Genomic DNA, 6,874 nt, shown 5'->3' with positions numbered 1-6,874 from the left:
CAAGTCATCAACTTTAATTTTCAAAAATCAAATCTTTTTAAATTTCTTTTTCAAATCTTTTTCAAAATAAATTTCCATCATATCTTTTTCAAAATTTAATTTCAAAATCTTTTTCTAACTTCTTATCTTTTCAAAATTTATTTTCAAATCTTTTTCAATTAACTACTTGACTTTTTTGTTTGATTTTAAAAAAAAGTTTTCAAAACCACCTAACTACTTTTCTCTGTCTCTAATTTTCGAAAACCACTAACCCCTTTTTCAAAATTCTTTTTAATTAACTAATTGTTTTAAATTCTAATTCTATTTTATTTCTTTTCTTAAATTTCAAATTCTAACTAATAATTAAAATAAAAACAAAAATATTTTTCTTTTCTTTTAATTAAAATATTCGAATACACACTCTCTCTCATCTTTTTCTAATTATTTTATTTATTTACTAACACTTCTCTTCTTAAAAATTCGAACCCTCTCCCCCTCTCTGTGTTCGAATTCTTCTTCTTCTCCTTTCTTCATTCTATTCTTCTACTCTTCTACTCACATAAAGGAATTTCTATACTGTGACATAGAGGATTCCTCTTCTTTTCTGTTCTCTTCTTTTTCATATGAGCAGGAACAAGGATAAGAACATTCTTGTTGAAGCTGATCCTAAACCTGAAAGGACTTTAAAGAGGAAGCTAAGAGAAGCTAAAGCACAAAACTCTGGAGAAGACCTAACAGAAATTTTCGAAAAAGAAGAAGACATGGTAGCCGAAAATAACAACAATAGTGGAGATGCAAGGAAGATGCTTGGTGACTTTATTGCACCAACTTCTGACTTCTATGGAAGAAGCATCTCAATTCCTGCAATTGGAGCAAACAACTTTGAGCTTAAGCCTCAATTAGTTTCTCTAATGCAACAGAATTGCAAGTTTCATGGACTTCCATTGGAAGATCCTCATAAGTTCTTAGCTGAATTCTTGTAAATCTGTAACACTGTTAAGACCAATGGGGTTAATCTCGAGGTCTACAGGCTTATGCTTTTCCCTTTTGCTGTAAGAGACAGAGCTAGGACATGGTTGGACTCACAACCTAAAGAAAGCCTGAACTCTTGGGAAAAGCTGGTCAATGCTTTCTTGGTCAAATTCTTTCCACCTCAAAAGTTGAGCAAGCTTAGAGTAGAAGTCCAAACCTTCAGACAGAAGGAAGGTGAATCCCTCTATGAAGCTTGGGAAAGATATAAGCAATTGATCAGAAGGTGTCCTTCTGACATGCTTTCAGAATGGAGCATCTTATGTATATTCTATGATGGTCTGTCTGAATTGTCCAAGATGTCATTGGACCACTCTGCTGGTGGATCCCTTCATCTGAAGAAAACACCTGCAGAAGCCCAGGAACTCATTGAGATGGTTGCAAATAACCAGTTCATGTATACTTCTGAAATAAATCCTGTGAATAATGGGATGACTCAGAAGAAAGGAGTTCTTGAGATTGATACTCTGAATGCTATATTGGCTTAGATAAAATCTTGACTCAGCAAGTCAATATCATTTCTCAGAATCTGACTGGAATGCAAGCTGCATCCGGCAGTACTAAAGAAGCCTCCTCTGAAGGAGAAGCTTATGACCCTGAGAATCCTGCAATGGAAGAAGTGAATTACATGGGAGAATCCTATGGAAACACCTATAATCTTTCATGGAGGAATCATCCTAATTTCTCATGGAAGGATCAGCAGAAGACTAATCAAGGCTTCAATAATAATAATGGTGGGAGAAATAGGTTTGGCAATAGCAAACCTTTTCCATCATCTTCTGAGCAACAGACAGAGAATTCTAAGCAGAGCCTCTCTAACTTAGCAACCATACTCTCTGATCTATCTTAGACCACTCTCAGTTTCATGACTGAAACAAGGTCCTCCATTAGAAATTTGGAGGCACAAGTGGGTCAACTAAGTAAAAGAGTTACTGAAATCCCTCCTAGTACTCTCCCAAGCAATACAAAAGAGAATCCAAAGAGAGAGTGCAAGGCCATAAATATAACCAACATGGTCGAACCTATAGAGGAGGAAAAGGCAGTGATTTCCAGTGAGGAAGACCTCAATGGACGTCCACTGACCCCTAAGGAGTTCCCTATTGAGGAACCAAAGGAATCTAAGGCTCAAACAAAGACCATAGAGATTCCACTGAACTTATTGTTGCCATTCATAAGCTCTAATGAGTATTCTTCCTCTGAAGAGGATGAAGATATTATTGAAGAGCAAGTTGCTCAGTACCCAGGAGCAATCATGAAGCTGAATGCCAAGTTATTTGGTAATGAGACTTGGGAGGATGAACATCCATTGCTCATTAATGAACTGAATGCTTTGGTTCAACTGAAATTACCTCAGAAGAAACCGGATCCCAGAAAGTTCTTAATACCCTGTATCATAGGCACCATGACCTTTGAGAAGGCTCTGTGTGACCTGGGGTCAGGTATAAACCTCATGCCACTCTCTGTAATGAAGAAACTAGGGATCTTTGAGGTACAAACTGCAAGAATCTCACTAGAGATGGCAGACAAATCAATGAAACAGGCTTATGGACTTGTAGAGGATGTCTTAGTGAAGGTTGAAGGCCTGTACATCCTTGCTGATTTCATAATACTAGACATTGGGAAGGATGAAGATGAATCCATCATCCTTGGAAGACCCTTCCTAGCCATAGCAAGAGCTGTGATTGATGTGGACAGAGGAGAGTTAGTCCTTCAATTGAATGAGGATTACCTTGTGTTTAAGGCTCAAGGATCTTCTTCTGTAACCATGGAGAGGAAGCATGAGAAGCTTCTCTCAATACAGAGTAAAACAGAGCCCCCACACTCAACTTTTAAGTTTGGTGTTGGGAGGCCACCATCAAACTCTGAGTCTCCGTGAAGCTCTCTAAGAGCTCACTGTCAAGCTATTGACATTATAGAAGCACTTATTGGGGAGGCAACCCAATGTTATTTAATTATATTTATTTATATTCCATTGTCATTTTATGTTTTCTTTAGGTTGATGATCACGTGAAGTAAAAAAAAAAACAGCTGTAGAATTAAAGCAAAATCAAAAACAGCAATAAAAATAGCACACCCTGGAGGATAGGCTTACTGGCATTTAAACGCCAGTAAGGATAGCAGAATGGGTGTTTAACGCCCAGTCTGGCAGCATTCTGGGCATTAAACGCCAGAATTGGCAGCCAGGTTGGCGTTAAACGCTAGAAATGGGCATTAGCCTGGTGTTTAACGCCAGAAAAGCGTGTTTGACGAGTGTTAAATGCCAGAAAAGGTAGCAGAGTTGGCGTTAAATGCCAGAAATGGCACACAGAGGGCGTTTAAATGCCAGAATGGTGCAGGAAGCAGAATTCCTTGACACCTCAGGATCTATGGACCCCACAGGATCCCCACCCACCCCAACTCACTCTCTCTCCTCTTCTTACCTCTCTATAACACTCTTCCCCAAATACCCTTGACCAATCACATCAATACCTCTTCCCCAAACACCATTCACCTATCAAATCCTACCCTCTTCCCCACAACCTCATCACCATTCACATCCATCCATCATAAAACCCCACCTACCTCACCATTCAAATTCAAAACATTTCCCTCCCAAACCTAACCCCTCATACACGAATTCCCTCTCTCTCTTACCCTATAAATACCCCTCCTTACCACCTTTAAATTCACACATCATACACACTTAAACCCCCTTGGCCGAAACTAACCTTCCCCTCCATCTCCTTCATTTTTTCTTCTTCTACTCCTTTCTTTCTTCTTTTGCTCGAGGACGAGCAAACCTTTTAAGTTTGGTGTGGGAAAAATCTCTGATTTTTATTTTTCCATAACCATTAATGGTACCTAAGGCTAGAGAAACCTCTAGAAAGAGGAAAGGGAAGGCAATTGCTTCCACCTCTGAGTCATGGGAGATGGAGAGATTCATCTCAAAAGTCCATCAAGACCACTTCTATGAAGTTGTGGCCAAGAAAAGGGTGATTCCCGAAGTCCCCTTCATGCTCAAAAAGAGTGAATATCCGGAGATCCGACGTGAGATTCAAAGAAGAGGTTGGAAAGCACTCACCAACCCCATCCAACAAGTCAGAATCTTAATGGTTTAAGAGTTCTATGCTAATGCATGGATCACTAAGAACCATGATCAAAGTATGAACCCGAACCCAAAGAATTGGCTCACAATGGTTCGGGGGAATTACTTGGATTTCTGTCCGAAAAATGTGAGGTTGGCATTTAACTTGCCAATGATGCAAGGAGATCCTCACCCTTTCACTAGAAGGGTCAACTTTGATCAAAGGTTGGACCAAGTCCTCATAGACATCTGTGTGGAAGGAGCTCAATGGAAGAGAGACTCAATAGGCAAGCCAGTTCAATTAAGAAGGCTTGACCTCAAACTCGTGGCTAGGGGATGGTTGGAGTTCATACAACGCTCTATCATTCCTACTAGCAACTGGTCTGAAGTTACAATAGACCGGGCTATCATGATCCATAGTATCATGAATGGAGAGGAAGTAGAAGTTCATGAGATCATACCTCTAAAACTCTACAAGGTGGCGGACAAGCCCTCTACTTTGGCAAGGTTAGCCTTCCCTCATCTCATCTGTAACCTATGCAATTCAGCTAGAATTGTCATAGAGTAAGACATCCTCATTGAAGGAGACAAGCCCATCACTAAGAAGAGGATGGAGTAAACAAGAGAGCCCACTCATGGACCTCAACAAGAACCATGAGGGAAGAGCAACAAAGGCAAGGAAGAGATATTGAGGAGCTAAAGCACTCCATAGGATCTTCAAGAGGAAGAACTAGCCGCCGTCACTAAGGTGGACCCGTTCTTTAATTTCCTTGTTCTTATTTTTCTGTTTTTCAGTTTTTATGCTTTATGTTTTGCCTATATTTTTGTCTTTATTACATGATCATTAGTGTCTAGTGTCTATGTCTTAAAGCTATAAATGTCCCATGAATCCTTCACCTTTCTTAAATGAAAAAATTTTTCTGAAAAAGAAAAAGAAGTACATGAATTTTGAATTCTATCTTGAAAATAGTTTAATTATTTTGATGTGGTGGTAATACTTTTTGTTTTCTGAATGAATGCTTGAACACTGCATATTTTTGATAGTGAAGTTTATGAATGTTAAAATTGTTGGCTCTTGAAAGAATAATGAAAAAAGAAAAACGTTATTTATAATCTGAAAAATCATAAAATTGATTCTAGAAGCAAGAAAAAGTAGTGAAAAACAAAGCTTGCGAAAAAAAAGTGAAAAATAATAAATAGAAAAAGAAAAAGCAAGCAGAAAAAGCCAGTAACCCTTTAAACTAAAAAGCAAGGGTAAAAAGGATCCAAGGCTTTGAGCATTAATGGATAGGAGGGCCCAAAGGAATAAAATCCTGGCCTAAGCGGCTAAATCAAGCTGTCCCTAACCATGTGCTTGTGGCGTGAAGGTGTCAAGTGAAAAGCTTGAGACTGAGCGGTTAAAGTCATGGTCCAAAGCAAAAAAGAGTGTGCTTAAGAGCTCTGGGCACCTCTAACTGGGGACTCTAGCAAAGCTGAGTCACAATCTGAAAAGGTTCACCCAGTTATGTGTCTGTGGCATTTATGTATCCGGTGGTAATACTAGAAAACAAAATGCTTAAGGTCACGGCCAAGACTCATAAAGTAGCTGTGTTTAAGAATCAACATACTGAACTAGGAGAATCAATAACACTATCTGAATTCTGAGTTCCTATGGATGCCAATCATTCTGAACTTCAAAGGATAAAGTGAGATGCCAAAACTGTTCAGAAGCAAAAAGCTACTAGTTCCGCTCATCTAATTGAAACTAATCTTCATTGATGTTTTTGGAATTTATTGTATTTTCTCTTCTTTTTATCCTATTTTGTTTTTAGTTGCTTGGGGACAAGCAACATTTTAATTTTGGTGTTGTGATGAGCGGATAATTTATACCCTTTTTGGCATTGTTTTTACATAGTTTTTAGTATGTTTTACTTACTTTTTATTATATTTTTATTAGTTTTTATGAAAAAATCACATTTCTGGACTTTAATATGAGTTTGTGTATTTTTCTGTAATTTCAGGTATTTTCTGGCTGAAATTGAGGGACCTGAGCAAAAATCTGATTCAGAGGCTGAAAAAGGACTGCAGATGCTGTTGGATTCTGACCCTCCTGCACTCAAAATAGATTTTCTACAGTTACAGATACCCAATTGGCATGCACTCAATTGCGTTGGAAAGTAGACATCTTGGGCTTTTCAGCAATGTACAATAATTCATACTTTTCCCGAGATTTGATGGCCCAAATTTGCGTCTAAATGCAGGCCAGAGACCCTTTTCTAGAGTAAAACGCCCAAACTGGCACCAGAACTAGAGTTAAACGCCCAAACTGGCACCCAAGTTGGCGTTTAACTCCAATAATGGCCTATGCATGTAAAAGCTTCAATTCTCAGCCCAAGCACACACCAAGTGGGCCCCAGAAGTGGATTTCTGCACTATCTGCACTTAGTTACTCATTTTCTGTAATCCCTAGTAACTAGTTTAGTATAAATAGCACTTTTTACTATTGTATTAGAGGATTATGATATTATCATCCTTGGACTTGGAGGCTGGCCACGTGGCCATGCCTAGACTATTTTTTCTTATGTATTTTCTACGGTGGAGTTTCTACACCTCATAGATTAAGGTACGGAGCTCTGCTGTTCTTCATGAATTAATGCAAGTACTATTGTTTCTCTTTCAATTCACGCTTACTTCTTCTCCAAGATATACTCTTGTACTTAATTCAGTTAAGTCAGAATGAAGGGGTGACCCATGACAATCACCCACTATCTTCGTTACTCGCTTAGCCAAGATCCGCGTGCTTGACAACCACAAAGCGGTCTA

The 6,874-nt window shown here is 38.7% G+C and overlaps 1 non-coding gene across 1 annotated transcript; it reads right to left on the bottom strand.

Annotated features, from left to right (window-relative positions):
* Positions 1 to 1,145: 1,145 nt before the first annotated feature.
* LOC148579474 (small nucleolar RNA R71) lies at positions 1,146 to 1,253 on the bottom strand. Its single transcript, XR_015896648.1, has one exon. It is a non-coding gene; the product is annotated as a small nucleolar RNA R71 (small nucleolar RNA).
* Between the last annotated feature and the right edge of the window lie 5,621 nt (positions 1,254 to 6,874).

This window comes from Arachis ipaensis, chromosome B10 (assembly GCF_059453495.1).
Source record: "Arachis ipaensis isolate K30076 ecotype BB chromosome B10, ASM5945349v1, whole genome shotgun sequence".
NCBI classification, from domain to species: Eukaryota; Viridiplantae; Streptophyta; class Magnoliopsida; order Fabales; family Fabaceae; genus Arachis; species Arachis ipaensis.
The sequence above is the reverse complement of the archived record's forward strand: the minus strand, read 5'-3'. Positions and strand labels throughout refer to the sequence as shown.